The sequence below is a fragment of the Diabrotica virgifera genome, chromosome 1 (assembly GCF_917563875.1).
Source record: "Diabrotica virgifera virgifera chromosome 1, PGI_DIABVI_V3a".
NCBI classification, from domain to species: domain Eukaryota; kingdom Metazoa; phylum Arthropoda; class Insecta; order Coleoptera; family Chrysomelidae; genus Diabrotica; species Diabrotica virgifera.
This window is the reverse complement of record NC_065443.1, coordinates 184779411-184805420: the sequence shown is the minus strand read 5'-3', so window position 1 is coordinate 184805420 and position 26010 is coordinate 184779411. Positions and strand designations below refer to the sequence as shown.

At 32.3% G+C, this 26010-nt stretch overlaps 1 protein-coding gene across 2 annotated transcripts in view; it reads right to left on the bottom strand.

Moving 5' to 3' along the window:
• LOC126881687 (probable multidrug resistance-associated protein lethal(2)03659) overlaps positions 1 to 25642 on the bottom strand; it is a 463648-nt gene extending 438006 nt beyond the window's left edge. Inside the window, exon 1 of one of the 2 annotated variants that reach the window (XM_050646099.1) lies at positions 25454 to 25642. The gene's annotated coding sequence lies outside the window, so the exon portion shown is untranslated. The remainder of the gene's footprint in view (positions 1 to 25453) is intronic. The other variant, XM_050646105.1, reaches the window with a different exon arrangement.
• Positions 25643 to 26010: the final 368 nt, after the last annotated feature.

Sequence of the window (26010 nt, the reverse complement as noted above, 5' to 3'; positions counted from 1 at the left end):
ATAGCCACAGAAACGGCACATATACAGCGGTACAGAAGGCAAAGGGAAACCACTGCACTATTTTCCCAAGAGAATTTCTTCCCATAACGATGACAATTTCAGTAAGTGAAGATGGAATCTGTAGCGACCCAACTCACGCTCGGCGCCATCTCGGTTCCGGGTTAGATGGTGTGAAATTTGCTACCGGCTGCCAAGGTGTGATGGACCAGGCACCTGGTAGAAATTGTGCGACTGAATCCAAATTTTCATTCAATTTAAGAAAATGTCAGCGAATTGGTATATGGAACGTCCAAGGACTGATCCAAAACCCTGGAAAGTTACACATAATTGAAAAAGAAATGGCAGACCACAATCTTTCGGTACTGGGACTCTCAGAAACTCACTGGAGAGGTAAAGGGCATTTTAAAACAACTGCTGGCAACGTCGTCTATTTTTCAGGCCCAGATAACAAAAGTACAAATGGAGTCGCAATAATTGTACCCTCTAAACTTAACGACTGAGTAATTGGATATAATACTATTGATGGCAGGATAATATCCGTTAAAATGAGAATATCCACCAATACCCTACACCTTATCCAGGTATACGTTCCTACAACAGCTGCACAAGAAGAAGACATCAACAGGTTCTATGGTCGTCTAGAAGAAACTGTTCGCGCTATTCAGAATCGTGAACTCATCATAATTTTTGGAGATTTTAACGCCAAAGTGGGGTCATCTAATAAAAATATTAAAGGAGTGCTGCACAAAAATGGACTGGGACAGATAAATGAGAATGGCGACCGTCTAGTGGAGTTCTGTGTAGAACAACATCTTACAATTACAAACACGTTATATCAACATCACCCACGGAGATTATACACATGGCGCAGCCCAGATGGGCGAACAAGAAATAAAATAGACTACATCCTAATAAGATCAAGATGGAAGTCGTCGGCCATCAACTGTAAAACATATCCTGGCGCAGACTGTGGAAGCGATCATCAATTCCTGGTAGTGAACGTTCGACTTCGTTTTAAAGTCCCCAAAAGAAGACCCCGGAGAAAAGTCATGTCTCTAAATCCATCAAAAATCAATGACTCCCAACAAAACCTAGAAGAAGCTCTTTCTTTAGACTAAGTAGATAGTGACCCTGAGAGCACTTGGATCTATTTCAAAGATAAGGTAATCGAGCCTGTAAAAGACTATGAGGCAGCGGTTTCCACTGGCCGTAAGCCATGGATATCCGATAATACGTGGACTGTGATTCAATGCAGAAAAGAACATAAAAATAGATACGGAACAAACGATGAATACAAAGCGTTGTTATCGAAAGAAATCAGAAAACAGTGCCGCAAAGACAAAGCTGATTACATCTGTCAAATATGCAGAGAGATAGAGGAACATGGCTGTCGAAATGAACCGAGGGATTTATTCCAGAAGATCAAACTCCTTACCAGAGAATTTAAACTTCAAACGTGGTCTGTAATAGATAAGGAAGGTAATCTAAAGACCGATACTGACGAAACATTTGAAACATGGCGAAACTACTGTGGCGAGCTATATAAAAATAACGAGGTATCAGCAGAAAATCAGTAGCCCTCTGACTACCCTAGAGAACCTACTGTCTTACTCGCTGAAGTCAAAGATGCAATTTAAATCACTAAAGAGAAATAAATCCCCAGTCACTGATTCAATACCATGTGAAATACTACAGTTACTAGGTGACAAAGGATTACATATCATCCATTCTATCTGTGTCGCTGTTTGGAATTCAGGAAAATGGCCATCTGATTGGTGAACCTCAATTTATATTCCTCTACACAAAAAAGGAACTACAACCACATGTGAAAACTACCGCATACTGTCAATAATAACACATTCTAGTAAAATCTTGTTACACATCATCAAAAACAGATTAAAAACCTATCTACATTACCAAATACCTCAGGAACAAGCTGGGGTTTGTAAAGGGTAGAGGTACAAGGGAACAAATCCTGAACCTGAGACAACTCATTGAAAAGTCTAGAGAATTTCAAGTACCTATGATTATATGCTTCGTTGACTACCAAAAGGCATTTAATTGTGTAAGCTGGATAAATCTGTAGTCAATTTTAATAGAAATGGGCGCACCAATGCACCTGGTGACACTTATTAAAAATCTGTACCAGTCTAATATAGCGAAAGTACGACTAGATCATAAGTTATCAAACCAATTCAAGGCCGAGAGAGGTGTTAGACAAGGATGCGTATTGTCAACTGACTTATTTAACATTTATGGTGAACATGACATGAGGATGGTTTTAGAAGGATGGGCCGGTGGAATAACAGTAGCTGGTAGGAAAATCTCCAATTTAAGATTTGCTGATGACACTACACTTATAGCAGCAAATGAGCAAGAAATGTTTGATCTCCTGCCAAGAGCTGAGTACGAAAGCAATAAAGTTGGTCTGAAAATCAACAAAGCTAAGACGAAAATAATGGTAGTCGACAGATTCGACACTATTCATCTGACTAACATGTTACAGGAATACTAGATAGTAAACACCTTTGTCTAGTACAGCGATACTCAAAGTGTGTTCCGCGGAACCCTAGGGTTCCGCGATACCCCTGTAGGGGTTCCGCGAGAATTTAGAAAAAAATTCAAAACACCTCTCTCTGGTCGACTTTCCTGACGCGGTATAGCACGATTCACGAGGCGTGGTCGAACCATAGGTCGAACTTAGTTGCCTCCTGTTGCCTCATACAATTTTACTAGCCTGTCACCGCCGATACACGACTTAGTGTGACCAAAGAATACCCCAACCAACTTGGTTGGTTGGGGTATTCTTTGGTGTGACAGTCCTTAATAGTCAGTCGACAATTATTAGGGTTCGGAGCGATGAGTACCTACCTGCTAGAAAAAAGTGTTTATTTTTCTACTGCTGTATTCTGATTGTATCAGTTTTGTACTTTTGTTGTTTGTAATCGTACGTTATTTTGTGGTTTTGAATAAAGAAGAATGGAACGTTGGCTTAAAGGCGTTAAACGTGATGCAACAACATCTTCTACCGAAGCCGAATGTTCGAAAGCAGTACGCGCGTAGTATACAGCAATTACCGGCCAAGACGATTATGCAACGACGTCAAGTTCTACGGTTTCAAAGGCGAATAATAGGAAGTATGATGACACAGCTTCGGATTTGTTGATTCCAACGGCTCAAAAACAAGAATAAAGAACTTTTTATACGTAAAAAAGAACAATTATTGGAAAGTCAAAAAACTATAATGCATGTAACCCAAACTTTCAATGAAAAGGCCACAAAGGCATCATATTTAGTTAGCTATCGCATTGCACAAGCAGGTGAAGCGCACAATATCGCTGAGAATTTAATAAAACCATGTGTGTTAGACATAACAAAATGTATCCTCGATGAAAAATCTGCAAAGCATCTTTCTACTGTACCGCTATCGAACGATACTGTTTCACGGCGTATTCATGATCTGGCCAGCTACGTCAAACAAGAACTACCTAGTTACACGTCTACAAAAAAAAACGATTCGCCTTGCAAATAGATGAGTCTACTGATGTCGCTGGTCTGGCTATCTTGTTGGTTAACGTGAGATATCCATATGAAAGTTCTTTTTTTGAAGACATGCTTATGTGTTCACCGCTGCCCACAAACACAACCGGAGAGGCAATTTTTAATAAAATAATTATGTTTTTTGAGGAAAATAATCTCAGTTGGAATGATTGCATTGACATTTGTACAGATGGGGCCAAGGCGATGACAGGTAAAACAGCAGGATTAGTGTTACGAATAAAAAATAAAGCTCCTAATTATAGCTCCAGCCAATATATCCTGCATAGACAAGCACTTGCGATGAATGCCGTCAAATCTAAAATTAGTTATGGATGAAGCAGTAAAAAGAATTAATTTCATCAAATCACGACCATATTCCCGACTGTTCTCATTATTGTGTGTAGATTATGGCAGCAAATATAAAACACTGCTGCTCCATACAGAAGTGCGATGGCTGTCTCGGGGTAAAACTTTAACAAGGCTATTTGAACTTAGAGCCGAGTGACAAATGTTTCTTTCAGATATTTATTTCAATTTGAAAGACTGTTTGTATGATAAAACTGAACGATTTAAATTTATCATTGCAAGGTAAACAGACAACAGTATTCCAGTTCTGTAACAAAATAACTGCGTTCAAAAGAAAATTAGATTTTTTTAATTATTTGCTTCAGAAAGAGAAAAATAGAAAGCTTTACATCACTCAGTTTGTTAGCGATACGGACTCAGAAATAAATGTTCCAAGATGATGTATTTAAAGAATTGGTCAAATATCTCACTTCCATGCGTGCATTTTTTGATGTATTTTCCCGAAGAACAGAACACAAAAATGAAACTGAATTCATGGATTCATAAACCCAACTTATAAAAGCCCGAAAATATGTCAAACGAGATATACGAATCTCTTTTAGAAATGTCATCAGACAGATTTATGGAGTCATTGTTTAAAACGACGCCTCTCAAAGATTGTTGGTGCAGAATCCGTGATGAATATCCAATGATTGCCAAAATGGCTCTGAATATTCGTCTCCCGTTCGCAACGGTTCCCAACAACATATTTATCTGAAACAGGATTCTCAACATATATGCAGCCACGAAAACAAAATACCGCAATAGACTGGACGCCGAACCTAATATGAGACTTCAAATTAATGTCATCTATCAAACCTGATATCAACCATTTGATGAAAAATAAAAAAACAGTTTCATACCTCCCATTAGTTATATTTTTTTATTTTAATATTATATTCTATTATTATACTTGTTATGTAAGTAAGTAATAAGTAACCGTTACATTGGAATTTGATTATGCTTATTACTAAAAAAAAAACACTTTTAAAAACTATTGTTTTATTGTAGGGTTCCGTTAAGTATTTTGCTTTCCAAAAGGGTTTCGTCACCAAAAAAGATTGAGAACCGCTGGTCTAGTATAACTAACGATGGTAATTGTGAAGCAGAATTTCGGAGACGTATTGGTATGGCACAAAATGCGATGAGTCGCCTAACTAAAGTTTGGAGAGATAGATCTATCTCTCAAAATATGAAGATGAGACTGGTGAATGCCCTTGTATTCTCAATATTTCTATACGGAGCAGAGACTTAAACTCTTCGCGCATGCGAGCGCCGCCAAAAAATTGATGCCTTTGAGATGTGGTGCTGGAGAAGAATGCTGCGCATACCTTGGATAGCTCATAGGACAAACGTTTCCATTCTAAACCAACTCAAGATTAAAAAAAGGCTGTCCAAAATATGTCTGCAACGAATACTGAAATTCTTTGATCACGTGGTTCGCAGAGGTGACGACAGTTTGGATAGATTAATTGTTTCTGAAACTAGATGGTCCAACCAAATTAAGACTTCAGCTGGAAACTCATTCTGCGAAGCTCTTAGAGCAGCTGAAGATAGAGACCAATGGAGAAACATTGTTAGGAATATTGGAAGAAATCACGATCCTCAGTAATGGGGAAACGACAAGAGAGAGAGAGATGAAAGCAAATGAGATGTATAGGTCGCTCAATATTCCATGGGCCCTTTTAATCCATTTAACGCGGTAGATTGTCCGCAAAGATCCTTTAGATTATTGAGTTTGAGTTTAGTTCAGGTATAATGCTTTTTTTACTTATCTACTGAGTTCTTCACTATCTCCAGTTCTTAATATTTCCTTTCTAGTTTGGAATTTCCATCTTTGATATATTGTCTAGCAGTTGGTATTCTAATTTTATTTTGGTTTTCCGCTTGGTATGATTATTACTGGTTTACAGTTCGCTTTCGCAATTAGTTCGTCATCTCGTTTTCTTGGTGAGTGTTTAAACCGTCTCACGCTTTCTTCTTAAGGTGCCATCTTCGCGACGGAGGTCGGCAATCATATAGTTGTCCGGACTTTAGAGGCGGCTGCTCTGAAAAGTCCATTCGATGTACATTAGGTACATCCATACCATTATTTAAGGTTGCGCAGCTATGATTTTCAACGTCTCCCTATGTTTCTTTTTCCTTGGATCTCTCCCTGGATAATGAGTTGGAGGAAGTTGTAGGTATCTCTCCCCATGTGTAATATGTCCGGGATATTCCAACTTTCTTGTCTTTATTATATAAGACTTTCATTTCTTTATTCATCTTTATGGTTTAGTAAATTTTACTATATCTTCCCCTACGATTATATTTATTACTTCATTGTTCACCAGTCTTGTGTATTCTCCTTGTTCCCTCTTTATTGGGCCGTGTATTCTTCTCGTCATTTTTCTTTCAATTAATGTATTGATATTCTGGCATAAATAGCCAATATAAACTGTATAATAATAGTAGATTATACCACGAGTCAATAATGATGGCTATTATTCCCGAGGAATATTTACGAACCGAGCCGCGTTAGCGGCGAGGGAGTAACATTCCGAGGGAATGAGAGCCATTATTGCGAGTAGTATACTCTACTTTATCTACGACAAATTAATTAATTTAAGATTTTTAATGAACAACTTTATTTGTTAAAAACATTAAAATTAGTAATAGTACAATTAATAAACTGAATTGGTTGAGAATCATCATTAACTTTAGTAGAGTTTTTAATACAAATATTTGGGATCTCGATTGCTGTAGAACAAGAAGATGGTACATTACTGTTTATCTCTTTAGCGATAGTAACTGCTGTAGTCCAGATCAACGTCATGGTTTATTCTCAACATAGATTTAATCATTGAATAGAATGACCATAATGAAGACGGTTTATATTTTGCACTTAATTCAGCGAAATAGGCCAGCAGAACATTTTCGGAAAATGATTTCGCGTTGTTTCGAACACGCCATTCGTTGAAGGTTGCGTACGTTTTATTATAAATGGATTTCGATATTTCAGGTATTAAGGTAGATGCTGTTGCTGTAGCTAGTTCTACAATTTCTGGTGGTGTACAATTAAAAGATTCTTTATTTTCGTCCATCTCAACACAAACTGTCAAATATACTATTCGTTTGACAGTGACACTTTTTGAGGTTGATTATTTTGTTTCCGTGGTGAATTTTGTGATTGTTGTGCCAGAGGGATTAATAGCTATTAATCCCGCATTATTAATCCCTAAGGGATTATTATATGGCATTATATTGCAAACACCACAAGTATAATACATATATTATGTATCAGTCGTAGATAAAATATATAATTTAATAATGATATGTAATGATTTGTAAAATGCTTAAGTAATTTAATAAAATATTTTCTTAAAAACTACTATTTATAATATCTCTTTAACAATTTTCAGGTTTTAATAGAATTAATAAATAATTTAATAGTAATTAATATTTTTCTAAGAAACTGAAATCCTTCGACAAAACCCACTCGTTTAATAATAAATAAAACATTAGTCTATTTGAGTGTTGTAAACAAACAGGGTGTTTTCAAAATATTTTATCAAAAGTTACTGTTTATATAGGTGCATAAACTTTAATTTATTTTATATATTATTCCTTTTCTCTGTCTTCCCCATTGTACAATATCCTGTTTTTTACAATATATATATATATATATATATATATATATATATATATATATATATATATATATATATATATATTTGGATCTTTGATTCTATTAAAAAAATTTTTCCCAGCCCGAAATGGTGGATGTGTGAATTGTTCGTAAGGGGATTTTTCCACATTCTCTATTTCACCTATTTGATTTCGTACGAGTGGTCGTTAAACCAATAACCTTGGATCTTTGGTTCACTGAGTGTGTTTCAAAGATCTACATCTTATGTTTTTATATATATATATATATATATATATATATATATATATATATATATATATATATAATCTTTAGACCTTCTACCCTCTCGGGTGTAGGTATTAACGTGTGCTCTGTTAACAGTGCACAAATCTCTTCCATTGTTTCCTGTCCTGTGCCATCGCCTTTGCTTCGTTCCATGCTATTCCTTTTTTGTCAAGAATCCTTGCCATCACTCCGTTTCATGTCTCTCTCGGTCTTCCTCTACTTCTTTTTCCCTGCACCTTCGTTTCCCATATCTTTTTAACTGGTACTTCTTTCTGTAGTCGTTGTAGATGCCCCCACCAACTTAATTGTCTTTTTTCAACATACTCCATCATTGTCTCGATTTTCAGTTCTTCTATTATGTAGTTATTCCTTACCCTATCCCTTCTAGTGACTCCTTGAACTCTGCGTAGATACCTCATTTCTGCTGCCTGTATCTTACTTTTCTGTTGTCTATTTAGTACCCAGGATTCACATCCGTATGTAAGTACTGGTCTGTATATAGCCTTAAATACCTTGATTTTCGTATGTTTCGATACTTCTTTCTTGTTAATAATTGTTTTTCCTATTGCGTGGTACAGTCTATTCACTTTATCAATTCTTTTGTTGATCTCAGCTCCCTGTCTACCTGTTTCTTCAATGGTTACTCCCAAGTACTCGAATGATTGTACCTGTCTAATCTCTGTATCATCTACCTGAATATGTACATCCTCTCTTTCTTTAGCTATTACCATTACCTTCGATTTCTCTTTGTTCATAGTCATACCATACTTTTTTAAAACTGTATTCCATGTTTTTACGCTTCTTTGTAGCTCGTCTTCAGTCGCTGCTAAAATTACTACATCGTCGGCAAATGTACAATCTGCTATCTCTGTGCTTTTCAGATTTCTATACCCTATGTGTAATGGTCTGACTTTTGTTTTTGTTTCTTTTATTATTTCGTCCATAAAAGTAATAAATAGTAACGGGCTCAAGCTTCCCCCTTGTCTTACACCTTCAGTTATTCTGAACTGGTCAGATATCATATTTTTACTTATCACACGGTTTCTAGTGTCTCTGTATATTGATTTAGTTACCTGTATAAGCTTCTCTGGTATGTTTCTGTTCTTCAGACTTTTCTATACTTTTGATCTAGGTACTTTGTCGAATGCTTTTTCCATATCAAGGAAACTGAGGTACGTTTTTTTCTTCCTAGATAATCTTTTATTTATTATATCGTTTAACGTAAAAATGTGATCTTGTGTACATCTACCAGGTCTAAAACCACTTTGCGATTCTTGTAAAGTTGGTTCTATTATTTTTCTCAGTCTACTCTCTACTATTAGCTCATAAACTTTCATCACTGTACTTAACAGAGTTATTCCTCTATAGTTATTGCAATTCTTGTTGTCACCCTTTTTATGTATAGGTACAATCAGACCAGTCTCCCAGTCTGTAGGTATTTGTTCGTCTCTCCAAATCATTTGAAATAGTTCTAATAACTTTTGTAGTCCCATATCACCCATGTTTTTGATTATTTCCGCCGTAATTTGATCATGACCTGGTGCCTTTCCATTTTTTATCTTCCTAATCGCGTCAGTTAGTTCATCCATTGTAATGTTTGGTATAAATTTAACTTCTTGTTCGCCAGTTCTTTCTTCATATTCTTCACTTGTGCTGAGTGGTTCGTGTTGTAGTAGTTTCTGGAAATATTCTTTCCATCTTTTCATATTGCTCACTTCATCAGTCAGTAGATCTCCGTTCTGATGTTACTTCTTTATGTTTATTACCTCTTATTCCTTTTATGACCCTATAAAATAATTTCTGATTGCTTCTGCTATCGTGTTCTAATTTGTCTCCAAAATCTTTCCATGACTTTTGTTTTGCTGCTACTACTATATTTTTAACTCTTTTCCGCTGCTCTCTATATTGTTTATAATTTTCTTCTGTTCGGTTACCTTGATATTTTCTCCACATCTCCTTTTTCTTGCGCGTGTGTCTTCAGATTTCCTCTGTCCACCATGCTGTTAGTTTCTGTTTACTGTTGCTTTTGTGTATTCCACAAACTCTCTCTGCTGTTTTTATAATTGTGTCTTTGAATGTTTGCCACATTTGTTCCACTTGTAAGTTTTCCCAATTTTCCCTCCTAATTCTTCGTTCAAAACATTTACATATTTGTTCGCTAAAGTTTTGTGTCTTAATCTGTATAATTTGATTGTTCTAAATTCTTTTGTTATTGCTCTTTCGTTGTGATCCTCTGTTACTTCGTCTTTTATTGTTGCCACGAGTAAATAATGATCACTACCTATCTCTGGACCGCGTCTTACTCTTACATCAGTGATTTTCCTTCTATTTTCTTTTTCTATCAACACATAGTCTATTATGGATTTTTCACCTCTGCTAGGTTCTTCCCTTGTATACTTATGAATATCTTTGTGTTCATAGAACGTATTTGTGACGATTAAATTGTGTATTTGACAGTAGTCGAGTAGTCTCTTGCCATTATTATTTCTCTTTTTTTTCCCATGTATTTTAATTACTGTCTTGTACTCATGATCTCTCTGCCCTACTCTCCCATTAAGGTCTCCCGCTACTAATATGGATCCTTTACTTCCTTCGGTCGCTATTGATAGTTCTTCCCAGAAAACATCTTTTCGTTCTGCTCTTTCGTCTTCGTTCGGCCCATACGTCACTATTATACTTTTGTTTTGTTCATTTCATTTAAATTCAATTACCATTATTCTGTCGGATATGGCCTCCCACTTTTTTACAAACTTTCTGTTTCTGGAGTGTATGATGCATCCTACTCCTGATGCAGCTCTTTCAATTGTGTCGACCCCACTGTATAATAGCAAATGTCCATTTTCTATCTCTATTTCTCCTTTGCCTTTCTTCTTAGTTTCTGTCAATGCAAGAAAATCTAAATTTGCCTTTTCAAATTCCATTTCTAGTTCCTTCTCTTTGTTATACAAAGTTTTGATGTTCCAGGTTCCTAGTTTAATAGCTTTTGTCACTCTTGTTTTGTTCTTCTCTCTATTATTTTTCTTGTTATTAGTTGTCCTCTTTATTTGTTCCTTCGTATTACTGGATGTTCCATGTCCTTGCCTGGTCGTCATCAACGTCTCTCCGTCCGATTCGCTAATTAGTTTTTTGAATGGATTGTTCTTGGGTATTTGTTGCGTATCTCAGGACCCCTTTCCGTTTTTCCCATCTCAGGAGACCTTTCGCTATATGTTCTTCCTGCTTTTGATCTTGCATTATATTCCTTATCGCTATCTGTTACGACTTGTTGCTCCTCTTGTTCATAACCTAAGCTCTCTGCTGTATAAATTTCATCATTTATGTACAATTTGTTCTATACTATATTTGCCTTATATCCTTTTTCTCTCGCTTCTTTCATCTGTTTTCGTAATATTCCTCTCTGAATCTGAATTTCTTTGGGGTAGTTTTCATCTATGAATATGTTAGTTCCCTTTAATTTATGAGTTGCCTTGATTATTTCCCTTTTTCTATTCCAATCTGTTAGCTCTATTAGCATCGGTCGTGTTTTATTTGCCGTTTTCTTTCCAATGCTTCTAATTTCACTTATATCCTTTTTTTCATCAAGTTCGATATCCAGTTTTTCTATAACTTTCTGGCTTTCCTTTTTCATAATGGATGTATCCTCATTTTCTGTTTCCCCAATCCCTAAGATTATTTTCTTTTTTCTTATTTCTCTTTCTAGGTCATTTATCCTGCTTTCTTGCATTTTCAGTTCTTTCTTTAGTTCTCTATTTTCTTCTTTGATTACCCGGTATTCTTTCTTAATATTTTCTACTTCCGACTGTAGGCTATCTATTTTCTTTTCCATCCTGATGCCTCTGTCTTCCATGTTTTCCAATTTTTTTATTATTTCCTCCATCATTTTCTCCATTTTCCTTGTTATTTCACGAACTTATTTTAAACCAGCGAATAGAGTGTTTATCCGAATTCGCGTACCGCGATAAGAACTTTCACCCAGTTCAACCCTTCAGAGGCTCAGTTCTTCTCAGTACCATTTATTAGCTACGTAATTTGAGGTCGACTAAAGTTAAATACAATGTAACATCGAAAGTTATTTTGGAACGCTTCGAGGATAGGTTTGTCCACCTCTATATTGACTATTAAATTTAAATAATATAATGTTACACCCAAAATTATTTTGGAACTCTTTGCCTGTTTTTTACAAATATCTAAAATATATATTTGTTTATATGATATTCTGTTTCGTAATGTTTTTCCAAAAAAAGATATTTCCTGAACAACACAATAAAAGTAAAAGTAGAAGATAAACTAACTGACCAAATTGAAGTTGGCAATAAAATAAGACAGTGGGACTCTCGGAGTCATCTATTGTTCAACCTGATCATGGATAAAATGATAAAAGGATAAGAATTAATAAAGGATACCAAATGGGAGAAAAGAACTTAAAATAATCTGCTATGCAGACGATGCAATACTAATCTCTGTGAATAATATTATAACAAGTGATGGAGTTTAATATCCATGCATCACACTACCTAGCTACGAGAAGCTCTAAACAGATGTGGTAGAAAATGTGAAGAGAGCAAACAGAGCGGAATGTTGCCTGAATGAAACGATATGGAGAAATAAAAATATCGGAAAAGAAATGAAAGGCAGAATAAAACACCACCTGACAAAGAGGGGACCAAATGAATGATAAAAACAGCAGAAATGAAAGCCTTTTGAAAAATCGATGGTAAGACACTTAGAACAAAGCTAAAATTGCAGATACACGATGAAGATACAAGGTAGAAAACATTAATAACTGGTACGAAATACAAGAATAGAATGGAATTACCACATAAGCCGAATGACAACAAATATATTTTTTGTAAGGAAGGCGAGATATGATGCTACACGACAACCCTCGCGGAATTTTCCTAATTCCTTTGTTATAAAATAAGGTCATAATATTATAATTGCAATTTGTATAATTTATTACGACAGTAGCAAAGTTCAAAGTATTGAATCTATTGAAAGACTGCAACGAAAGCAAACGTCATTCTTACTACACTTATTTGTAGTACCTTTCCATATATGGTAATATTATACAGGCTGTCCCGAAAAGATTGGTCATAAATTATACCACAGATTATATACTGGAATAAGTGTTACTAGTTATTAACTTAATTATTTTTAGTACATAAGCAAAACGCTCGGACCGGTCGATTTTTAAAATAATCATAGTATATTATAGTATCAATGTTTCGAACTGTACACGATCCCTCTTCAGGTGACAGGCATAACTTTGATTTTTTTAAATGGGAAAGTACATCATTTGACACCTCACTCAAAATCTTTTGAAATACTGATTACAAAAATATATAATACTTTAATCTTTAATCCTATTTGAGAGCGTAGGCGCAAAATTTCAATCGGAGTCTTTTTAAACGCATTCTTTTTTTTCAAATCCTGAGAAAACCAAAGTATTTTTGAAAAATTTAAACGCAGAATAAAATATTACATTAATACGGAGGGCTGAAAGTCCTTAGAATAAACCAGAAGTTTCATTTGAATAATATATTTGAAATTAAAAATCAGACAAAATTTTCTCTTTTTTTCACCCCTGTGACTTATTAAAATAAACATTATAGAAGTTCTCAGGGGCTTTTGACCCTCGATAATACTGTAATATTTCATTCTGCGTTTAAATTTTTCAAAAATACTTATTAGTTTTCTCAGGATTCAAAAAAAAATGCATGCATTTAAAAAGAATTCGACCGAAATTTTGCAACTACGCTCTCAAAAAGAATTAAAGTATTATACATTTTTGTAATCAGTATTTTAAAAGCTTTTAAATGAGGTGTCACATGATGTACTTTTCCATTAAAAAAAATCAAATTTATGCCTGCCACCTGAAGAGGGATCGTGTAAAGTTCGAAACATTGATGCTATAATATACTATGATTATTTTAAAAATCGACCTGTTCGAGCGTTTTGCCTATATGCTAAAAATAAGTAAGTTAATAAGGGGGGAGTATCACTTATTCCAGTGCACTGTATAATGAAACATGGCATAATAATATGTAACACTTATACGCATAGACGTAAATGACACATGCTTATAATATTAAGAAGTATGTGTAGTCTGCATTATTTGTGGTATTTGCATTATATATTCGACATTTTGTGCTCTATACAAAGTAGTATTTTTTGAAAGCATATGGTCTCTGACTTCTCCTGTGCCTCGTGTGTTGGAAATTAAAATTTTTATTAACTATGGAGTGTTTTGCGTCTATTTTTAAGTGTAAATAATTCAAATTTTAAGTCACCAAATTGAAAAAGTGAAAAAATTCAACGAAAAATTTTTAAGTAAAAAATTGGCTTAGTTGAAGAAAGGTAAATAATTTATTTATAAAAATTGTATACTTATAGTAATTTTTCTCAAATTTCTACAAATATACAGTGATGAGCGCACTAATAACTGACAGAATAACGCAAAAGATGGAAAACACATTAAGTTGTGAGATAAAAAGACATGAAACTAGTGGAGGTGGGAGATTTAGCGATAAAAACCTATACGTTTACACTCTACTTATTGTTTCCCACCTTTAGACGAGTTTGGCAACTACCACTTTGACAGTAACAGTTTTAGTTGACATACTCCTCTGATACGCTAAAGGTGGGAAACAATAAATAGAATGCAAGTGTACAGGTTTTTATCGCTAAATCTCCCACCTCCACTGGTTTCATTTGTTTTTATCTCACAACTTAATATGTATAGCGCAAAATATGGAGAACATAATACATTGCGAAAGAAAAAGAGATGAAACTAGTGGAGATGGAAATGATCGTTATAAACGTATAAATTAACATTACATTACATAGTTTTCCACCTTTAGGCGTATCAGAGGAGTATGACAACTGTCACTGTGACAGTAGAATTTTATAAAATACTCCTGTCACAGACGTCTAAAGGTGGGAAACTATGTAATGTAATGTTAATTTATACGTTTATAACGATCATTTCCACCTCCATTAATTCCATCTCTATTTGTTTCGCAATGTATTATGTTTTCAATCTTTTGCGCTATTTTGCCGGTTATTAGCGCGCTCATCACTGTATACTTAATGAAATAATGTCACGTGGTTTGAAATAATTTGCCGCCAAAATACATCGAATATTAGTTTAAATTAGAAGTTACGCTGGCAATTTATTGTGGGTTATTGTCAAACATGACAGTTTTTAGTCTCTATAGCTTGGATTATAATAAAAATAAATGGAATTATATTTTAAAATTTTCAGGCTACGAAATTTATCCACTATTTTTTTCGGATAATAGTAATTTTTTATAAAGAAATAGTTTACTTAATTAAATAGCGTTATTGTCGGAAAGCTATTTATCACCAGCATTTTTGTCTATATTTTATAGGTTTCGAACGTCGGACTACGAAAACGTCCCATGATTTTTGTCGGACAAAACTTCCAATTGATTTTTTAATATTACATTAAACTCTCTTACAAAAACAGAGTGCTATTTGTCACCAACATAATTCCTGTCATTTGACATGTTCTACGTTTCCGACTCGTTAAAATGCTCAACATTTTTGTCGGACAAACATTTTTTCATATACAGTATGGTGCAAGTGAAAGGAATAAATTCGTTATTTCGTAAACCGGCGACTTTACGGAAAAATTCCGAAACAGGTCGATTGAAATTTTGAAATTATAATATTTTTGCATATATATCACACAAGTGACGTCATCCATCTGGGCGTGATGATGTAATCGATGATTTTTTTAAATAAGAATAGGGGTCATTTGAAAGGTTATTCAATTCTCTATTCGGTAATATAAACATTAAGATCGTTATTTATACAGGGTGTCCAAAAGCAATTTTTTTATATTAAATTAATTGACAAAAAAAGAAGAATGTATGTAATTTATTTAATTCAAAATACATTTACTACTGTCAGAAAATAGAAAAAAAATGTGTATTCGAAAAATTAACATTGCTTTTCGCTTAATATAGAATTGTTCAAACTTCCAAAAAGCAGGTGCCTAGCGGGAGCTGGTTTGAACATTGAATTTAAGCGAAAAGCAATGTTTATTTTTCAAATAAACATTTTTTTCTGTTTTCTGATAACAGTAGAAAGTATTTTGTATTAAATAAATTACATACATTCTTCTTTTTTTGTCAATTAATTCAATTTAAAAAATTGTTTTTGGACACCCTGTATAAATAATTATGTTAATGTTTACATTACTGAATAGAGAATTGAATAACCTTTCAAATGAGCTAGAACACGACCCCTTTTCTGATTTAAAAAAATTATCGATTACGTCATCACGCCCAGATAGATGACGTCACGCATGTTATGTATTTGCTAAAATATCATAATCTAAAAATAAAAATCGACCTGTTTCAGTATTTTTCCTTAATGTCGCGGGTTTACGAAACAACGAATTTATTCCTTTCATTTGCACCATACTGTATATTATACCGGGTGTCCACTTATATTTTCCCCCATTTTAACTGCCTATAACTTCTAAACGACTCAAGATAGAAATATGCAATTTTCGCTGAAATATTTTATTTTAGTAAAAGTTTTGTCTCAATGGATTATATTTTTTATATCGCTTTCAAATACGAAAAAAACATGGCGGATTTTTGAAAAAAACGTTGTTGACTTTTTTTAACGGAACACCCAGTATATTTTTATAAATTAAAAGAATAGTCATTTACCTATCCAGCGATATAAATTTTTTCAAAATCGGTTGTCAAATCACTGAGTAATTAATTTTTAAAATGAGAGGTGCAGCGTGGATATCACATACCTAAATAACATAATATCTACAATAAGCAAAATAATATTATGTTAAGTGATTTCCACATTGCATCTCTCATTTTAAAAATTAATTGCTCAGTCATTTCACAACCGATTAAAAAAAAAATTTATCGCTGGATAGGTAAATGACCGTTTTTTCAAGTTGCAAAAAAATATACTGGGTGTTTTAATAAAAAAAGTCAACAACGTTTTTTTTTTCAAAAATCCGCCATTTTTATTTAAAAGCGATATAGAAAATAGACATTTACCTAACAACTTAAAAAAACGGTCATTTACCTAACCAGAGATATAAAAATTTTTACAATCGGTTGTCAAATGACTGAGAAATTAATTTTTAAAATGAGAGATGCAATGTGAAAATCACATAACATAATATCAATTTGCTTAGTTATGTTATTTAGGTATGTGATATCCACGTTGCACCTCTCATTTTAAAAATTAATTACTCAGTGATTTGACCACCGATTTTGAAAAACTTTATATCGCTGGATAGGTGAATGACCTTTCTCTCAAATTACAAAAAAATATACTGGGTGTTCCATTAAAAAAAAGTCAACAACGTTTTTTCCAAAAATCCGCCATTTTTTTTTCGTATTTGAAAACGATATAAAAAATTCAATCCATTCAGACAAAACTTTTACTAAAATAAAACATTTCAGCGAAAACCGCATATTTCTATCTTTAGCCGTTTAGAAGTTATAGGCAGTTAAAATGTGGGAAAATATAAGTGGACACCCGGTATAACATTGGCTAGTGAAATAACTTAAAAATAACATGCTAATTTTCACAACCATAAACTGATCAGGATGACACTTCTATCATATTCCACAATTAAAGTTTACCCTGTTCCAGTTTTCCCATACATCAAAGTTTGTCTGACTTGACACTGTTAAGCTATGAACAAATTTCTAGTTTGCTATTAATAAACTTTACTTTGGTACGCGAGATCCAGTACCATAAGTATTTTATTTAATGTTTTGAGTTTTTGCTGGTAAATCGTTTTAGACCAGGGCTGATCTGTGAAAAAACGTCTATTTTTTGGATGTGCGAAGTGGCATTCGGATTTTTGCAGATAAAGTTAGGTAACTACTCCAATAATAATAATTGAAATAAGAAAATCTACGGTTTCGTTTTGATTCAAATCTGTCTCCCTCCATCCTCCGATAGTACTATTTCTAGGTCTACCTGTTGTCAAGGAGGCTCTGAAGAAGACAAATTTACACCATCACGGCCGTAGTTTCTCGATATAAATTAAAACAATTTATATCGCAGTATGGTTAGAACGCCCTCTAACGGGGAATAAGTGAAAATAATTTTGACTCGATTCAAGTTCTCTGTTTAACCCAGGTATGACAATACCAAAAGGCACCGTTAGGAAAACATTCCAATTTTCGGTTTAGAGAACTCGTATGAATCGAGTCTGTGTGCTCTAATGCAGAGTATGGCATTAGTAAAATAAGAAAATCTACGGTTTCGTTTTGATTCAAATCTGTCTCCCTCCATTCTCCAATAGTACTATTTCTAGGTCTACCTGTTGTCAAGGAGGCTCTGAAGAAGACAAATTTACACCATCACGACCGTAGTTTCTCGATATAAATTAAAACAATTTATATCGCAGTATGGTTAGAACGCCCTCTAACGAGGAATAAGTGAAACGAATTTCGACTCATTTCAAGTTCTCTGTTTAACCCAGGTATGTTAGGAAAACATTCCAATCCGGTGCCTGGGCACCCTGTATAAAAAATTATGTTAATGTTTATATTAGTGAATAGAGAATTGAATAACCTTTTGAATGAGCTATCACACGACCCCTATTCTCATTTAAAAAAATCATCGATTACCTCGTCACACCCAGCTGAATGACGTCACTAGTATGATATATTATGCCAAAAATTATAATTTAAAAATAAAAATCGACCTGTTTTGGGATTTATCTCCAGAGTCGCCAATTCTCGATAAAATGAATTTATTTCAACTCAAACGTCCTCACTATATTTGTTTATAAGCCAAAAAATTGTTTATAAAACAGTGCTGAGGCCGCTTACGCCATGACAGTCAATGGGAGCAAGAATAGGACATTATCTCCGAATTCTATCCTACTACATGCATTTTAATGAAATTTTGGGAATAGCCTCTACTTATCTCCTAATTCAAAGTCTACTCTATGCCGATGTGCGCTTCTATCTTAGGGGTAGTTTCTACCCCTTCCCGGAGGTGGAAATTTTTTGTTTAAAATAACCACGGAAGTGGCTAGATAACATAATTGTAAGGAAAAACTGTTCTATAATTTTTTTAAACTCAATACTTTTTGAGTTATTCGTGGTTGAAAATTGGCCATTTTCATTGAAACATAACACCTTTTCGAACGATTTTTTGCGAATACCTTAAAAACTATGCATCTAACTAAAAAACTAACTAAAATATTTTTGTAGCTTAAAGAAAAAACAAAAGATTCGTTTCTTTATTAATCTCTTAGTTATATTACAAAAAGAGATATGGTAGGTGACAAATTTTGTTTTTTTGGTGCATGCTCAAATCGGTGTATTCAACTTGAAATAACAGAAAAACGGTCGATTTAAGGTGTACAATGCTATCAATACCTTTTATAGTGCCTGAAGAGACCTTTAAAATGAGCAATATTAAATAACAATTACATTTAAACTAAGCGAGATATGCTGCAAAAAAATTGATGACTAATGTAATTTAAGAAAAAATGAGAAGTGTATTTAACCCCTAATCCACCAAAATTTAAATGCATCGTTTTTCTTCTACAATACCTTTTATTATAGTGTTATTTCTATGTTCAAAAAGTTAGACAGGTTTAAAATGCATGGTTTTTGAAAAAAATAAGATCAAATTATAGAGCGCATTGTTCATTTTTTTAAATTTTCTTTTCTCCATGTAACTTGAAATTGATAAGAGATATAGTAATGAAAAATAAAACAAAATTTTTATCTAAAGACACCTTATATTTTTGTGTTGTATTTTTTTCTTATCTCTTATCATTTTCGAGTTACATGGAGAAAAAGAAGATTTTTAAGAAAATGTAACAATGCGCTCTGTAATTTGATCATATTTTTTTAAAAACCAATAATTTTAAACCCATCCAACTTTTCAAACATAGAAATAACACTATAATAAAAAGTATTGTAGAAGGAAAACGATGCATTCAAATTCTGATGGATGAGGGGTTAAATAAACTTCTCATTTTTTCTTAAAATACATTAGTCATCAATTTTTTTTTGCAGCATATCTCGCTTAGTTTGAATGTAATCGACATTTAATATTGATCATTTTAAAGGTCTTTTCAGGCACTACAGAAGGTGTTGGTAGCATTATACATAAAAAATCGACCGTTTCTCTGTTATTGCAAGTTGATTACACCGATTTGAGCATTCACAAAAAAAAACAAACTCTTCTCACCTACCATATTTCTTTTTGTATTATAACTAGAAGATCTACAAAGGAACAAATCTCTTTGTTTTTTATAAGCTACAAAAATATTATTTATACTATTTTTTGTTAGATGTATAGTTTTTAAGGTATTCGCAAAAAACCTCCCTAAAAGGTGTCATTTTTCAATGAAAATGGCGAATTTTCAATCACGAATAACTCAAAAAGTATTGAGTTTTCAAAAAAAAATTAAAGAACAGTTTTTGCTTAGAATTAGATTCTCTTACCACTTCCGTAGTTATTTTAACCAAAAAATTTTCCACCCTCGAGAAGGGGTGGGAACTACCCCCAAGATAAAAACGCACATCGGCGTAGGGTAGACTTGAGCTATTCTCTACTTGCTATGAAAATATCAAGTAAATCGACGTAGTGGGATGGAATTCGGAGCCAAATAATACCCTCATTGACTGCCCTAGCTTAAATAATCCAATTTTGATTCTGTAAAGTGTATAAAGATAGGTATAGCGCCTCTTTATAAGTAAAAAATTACAAAACCTCTAAATGGTCAACTTTTTGTTCAGAAAGTTTTTAAAAATTTTGAACTATTTTAAAAAAATTTAGATTGCAAAATTATTATGCAAAATCTATTAGGTCGATTTTAATAAAATTTGGTGGACGGTTTAAGTAGGTTGTAGGAATTTTCTAAACGAAAAACGAAGATTCTAATTACAACCAAAATGGTTGAAAAACATTGAATATAAACAGGCTTTTTTGCCCCCTTATTTTGTATTTATTGCTATTTTGCAGAAAGGGTAATAATTTAAGACATTTTAAACTAGGCGTGTATTATAAAAACTTCAATTATCTTTATTTTTTTTTCTACGACTTTGTTCCAAAATGAATCGTTTTAAAGTTATAAGCAATGAAAATAGAAAAATCTCGATGTTTTTCGAAATTTTTAAATATTTTAATTTTTTTATTAACGTTTCAGGCATATTTGAGGAGGGGCATACGTCAATTATAATTATTGAAGTTGTCACCTAACTTTATCTGCAAAAATCCGAATGCCACCTCAAAACAGATCCGCCTTGGTCTATTTTTAAAATACAAAAATTTGTATTTTGAAAATAATTATCGAGATGAAAATCAAGAGATCAAAAAATATTTCTGGTTACTTGGGGGTCAATTTGTAACAAATAAAATAATTAAAAAGTAAATAGCTTCAAGAAAATAGCTGCAGAACTATAATAATGAAATTAATGAAGAAAAAATAGCAACATAAATACGCAATACATAATATTCATATTATGAAAGTTGTACCACACTATTGCAAGACTTTAGGCAGACATAATACACAAATTAGACAAATCAGATCATATTTTATTAAAAATAAGAATAGACAAAGATAAACACAAGCTTATATTATAAGCATTTTATGAAGAATAACTGGACGTAGTTAAGCAGAAAACGTCCAACCCACAAATTGTCAAAAATGAGATTTTATTACCAGCGAGTACAAAATTCCTGTTTCTGTAATGTGCAGAAACTGTCCAAGCGAAAACACTACCTTTTTCTAATAGAATCGTCAAAGATCTAACCCACAATCATGCCTTACTCAGATTTATAATATAAATAATAAGTTCAAGTGGTTTGAGCCTTTTCTAAAAAATATAAATTGATTTCAATAACCGTATCAAAATAACTGTTGAAACGTGCCAAGTGGTTTGAATCAATGTTTTCTCAAAACATTTTCTCTTATTACCATTTAGGCAGTATACGTCTAACCCGTAATTTTGAATATATCTTTCTTAAAAAATGCACTTTTGAAAAATTACCTAATTAAACTCTTCATACAATTAATATCAAGTATTATAGTCACTGTCGTAGTAATTGTGTTTTAGTGGGCTACGATAATAATACTTAAATTCAATTTCTCAACAATTGCTATTTGTGGGTTGGACTTATTCTGCTTAACTACAACTGTTTTCGTAAAATTGATAATAACAAAGTTTTCCATGTGGTTCCTCCTAGCTACGCAGACATACTGCATAAGAGCTTCTGTGTAAGAATTTTCAAATTGTAATGCCATATTCGGATTCAGCATAATCAAAAACAAAATAGAAACATAGTTAATCAAAGTAAAATGATGAACCCAACGATATTTTTAAAATTATTTATACAAAACAATTGTTATTGTTTAAACAATTAATAAACCATTGTTTTGTATAAATAATTTTAAAAATATCTTTGGGTTTATCATTTTACTTTGATCAAATATTTTTCTATATTGTTTTTGATTATGCTGAATCCGAATATGGCATTACAATTTGAAAATTCTTACACAGAAGCTCTTATACAGTATGTCTGCGTAGCTAGGAACCACATGGAAAACTTTGTTACTATCAATTTTACGAAAAAAAGTTATTCTTCATAAAATGCTCTGGATAGTCAAAAATTTAAAACTCAACCATCAGATATCAAATTTTACCAATTTTAAAGGAGTTATGTCGAGTTATACGAGTAAAATATGAATTTCGTTAAAGAGTAAAATACCTTTATATTCCAGAATATCAAAAAATGCTATTATAAAAAGTTGTTTGAAATTAAAAACTATGTTTAGATATACAATTACTTTATTCTAACCGAAAAAAAAAATTTCAATTTTTTCTCAATTTACGGATACACATCATCATTTTATTACAATTAGGTATGTAAAGGTATGTAAAAAAATATGACTTTTGCTTAACAGTTTAGTACCTATATAGTTCACAATATTTCATTTAGAAGGATGTAATTGAACACTGAAATATATTTTTTAATTCCAAAAAACTTTTCTCAATAACAATTTTCGATATTGTGAAATCTAAAGGTACTTTACTCTTGAGTGAAATTCATATTTTTTGACATACCTCGTATAAAATTAATAAAATATGATATGTGATGGTTCCATCTTAGAGTTAAGTGCCTTTATTATTCACAATATTTTAATTAGAAGGATGTAATTGAACACTGAAACATATTCTTTCTATGGATGCTATACAATGTGCAACTTCTCTCACTACTTACATACATTCAAAACGAACAATTTCTCACGCAGTGAGAAAAGTCGACCATTGCTGTGAGAAATATTTTTCTCACGGGTTCTTCTACGGTTTTCCATATATGATCGCCGTTTCCATGGTAACATGCACAATACAAACACAATTAATGTTGTCAACCAAAATGTGTTGAAGCAAAACTTACCAGGAATTATCTTTCAAAACTGTTCAAAAATATCTGTTAATTAGAATTTTACATAAATAACGTATATAAGTTTTAATAATTACAGGTATATGTATTTTATTTTAATTTATGCATATAATATACATAAGAGCACCTAAATTATTTAATTTTGAAGTTTGAACTCTTGACAAAACTGCATCCATAGAAAAAGTACAGTGTACAACACTTGAGAAAATTACATATTTCTCCCTAGTTTGATTTGCGATACTCGCCTAGTGCCTCGGCTCGTGCCATCAAACTTCTGCGCTCGTGAGAAATATGTCTTTTTTCTCACTTGTACAATATACTATTTTAATTCTCAACAACTTTTCTCAATAACAATTTTTTTATATTGTGAAATATAAAGGTACTTTACCCTTGAGTGAAATTCAAATTTTTTGACATACCTCATATAAAATTAATAAAATTTGATATTTGATAGTTGCGCCTTAGATTACATACGAGTATTTTATAAAGAATAACTTTTTTTCGTAAAACTGATAATAAAAAGTTATCAATAGGTTCCAAGTTACGCAGACATACTGTACAAGAGATAAAAAAAATTTGTTGAACATTTATTATTCTTGAAGCTTATAATTAAATGTATTTTAGATAAGTTTTACAGAAAAAAGTTTTGATCACTTTGTGTAAACATTCTTTTAGCTGGTAATTTTCGGTTTTTCTATTACATTTTTGTTATCTTTCTTAATTTTCTCAAAAAAAATAGTTAATTTCATTTCTAAAGTAAAATAATTTAGAGCATTTTAAAGATTAACTTCTAAGCTTTAAAAAAGCATCTATAAAACTGTAATAAATCTGTTTAAACTTGAGTAATACCGTCTTAAAGTGGTGGTAATTCTGTAAAACTACGAAGTTTTCAAATATTACATTTTTTGAGACGTCGTATCATTTGAATTAAATTTTTGAGATTTTTTTTTAAATAAAACATTGTTTAGTAAGATGTTTGAAAGGTAAGTTGTGCAAAATTGAGTCTTATAAGATTTTTAAACAAAATTCATGTAAGCCTCATTTTCCACCCACACCGTTCTTATGCCCATACATTTTATTTATTTTTATTATAACCATAAGATAGCTTAATTATTTTTCTTGCATGTCCATCTTGTAAAATTTCATTTGATCTATTAGTTAAAGAATTACATTAAAATAAGCACGCTAGTTTACAGTGCGCCAATGTTTGTGAGAAGGTTGTTTAGCCTTTAGCGTTATAAATAAAAAATTATAGAAGCTACAGATTTAACTTTAGAAAAATCTTTATAGAAAGTTTGTTTTGTAATATTTTCTGAATTTTTAACGGTCAAGTCAGTTTTTTTTCTAAAATTTATATTTTCGGAGTTATTTAGAAAGACATCTAATTTCGCAGTTCATTTGTTTAACCCGGCACCTGCCACGTGGCTTTGCAAGGCGCCAACTGCCACGTGGGGTGCTCACAGCACCCCTTAAAAATTTTCTGTGATCTACTCGTTTAAAAAACAAAATAATGTGTTGAGTAACACAAGAATATAAATAAACATGTTTTATTAACTTATTAGCCACTAATATGCCATAAAAGTTAAAAAATAAAATGAAAAAGGTGTTATAAGCAAATTAGCAAGTACCAAGCCATGATAAATGAAGTTAAGTAAAATATCTAAAAAAATTAAGATTTAGTGAATATAGAGTCTATATTAATAATTTAAATCAGTTATTTCAATAAACAATGTAAATTTTACCTGTTTATCAAAAATACAAAAAAAAAATTTAAAATTTAATGTGCCAGATGATGACACCCCAATTCGACTTTAGAGCTATAAGTTCAGAATGACACCAAATAACCACTTCAAACACTAACACATATATGCTATATAATATTATAGAAAGCTATTATGACGCACAGCTCGGTTACCAAACTTGAAATACCAAATATTTGATAAAAATGTGTTATGGGGTGCTGGTAGTACCCCACGTGGCAGGTGCCGGGTTAATAAAAAATGAAGCACCCACTTCTCGAGTAGAACTGTTTGATATGTTGTTTATTAAACATTTCTTAATGAAATTACAAAAAGTTCTATATTGTTTGATTTTTTCCGAAGTGACAATCTAGATGCACTCCCCTATATTAGGAAAAATAGAACCAAATCATGATAAATGAAAATATTGTTGAATACAAAAAACGACTATCGATGATATAATTACCTTGATTAAGTCTTAACTTAAAATTTGAGATCTCACTTCACAATCTTGCGAAAGTTTTAAAACAATAACTCATCAATGTCCCAACACAAAAAGCATCCACACCATTTATCCGAATAAATCTGACTATCATTACATTAAACATGTCTTATACTATTATTTGCATACATACAGACATATCTATCTCTATGATGCAATTTTTCTCGTTTTTACTACCTAAGTAAACAGTATACATAATATTTAAAACATGAAATAATTAACCCATTAGCAATGCCATTTATTATATAGAGTAAAACTTGATCCATGGAATATTTTTTAAATAATTTATTATATACGTATATGAAAAGGTGTAGCTGAAGGATTTATATAACAATTTTATGAATACATGCACAAAATAATGATTGTAATAAATAATTTTAATATTAATGATACAAAACCGGTACTAGTAATTTAAATGCGATATTTATAAATTATTATGTTAAGAAGTACTTAATGTGGTTACATTTTCATATCTTCGAGTAATACTCTTAAATTTTTCTTCTTAAAATAATCGTTGATAT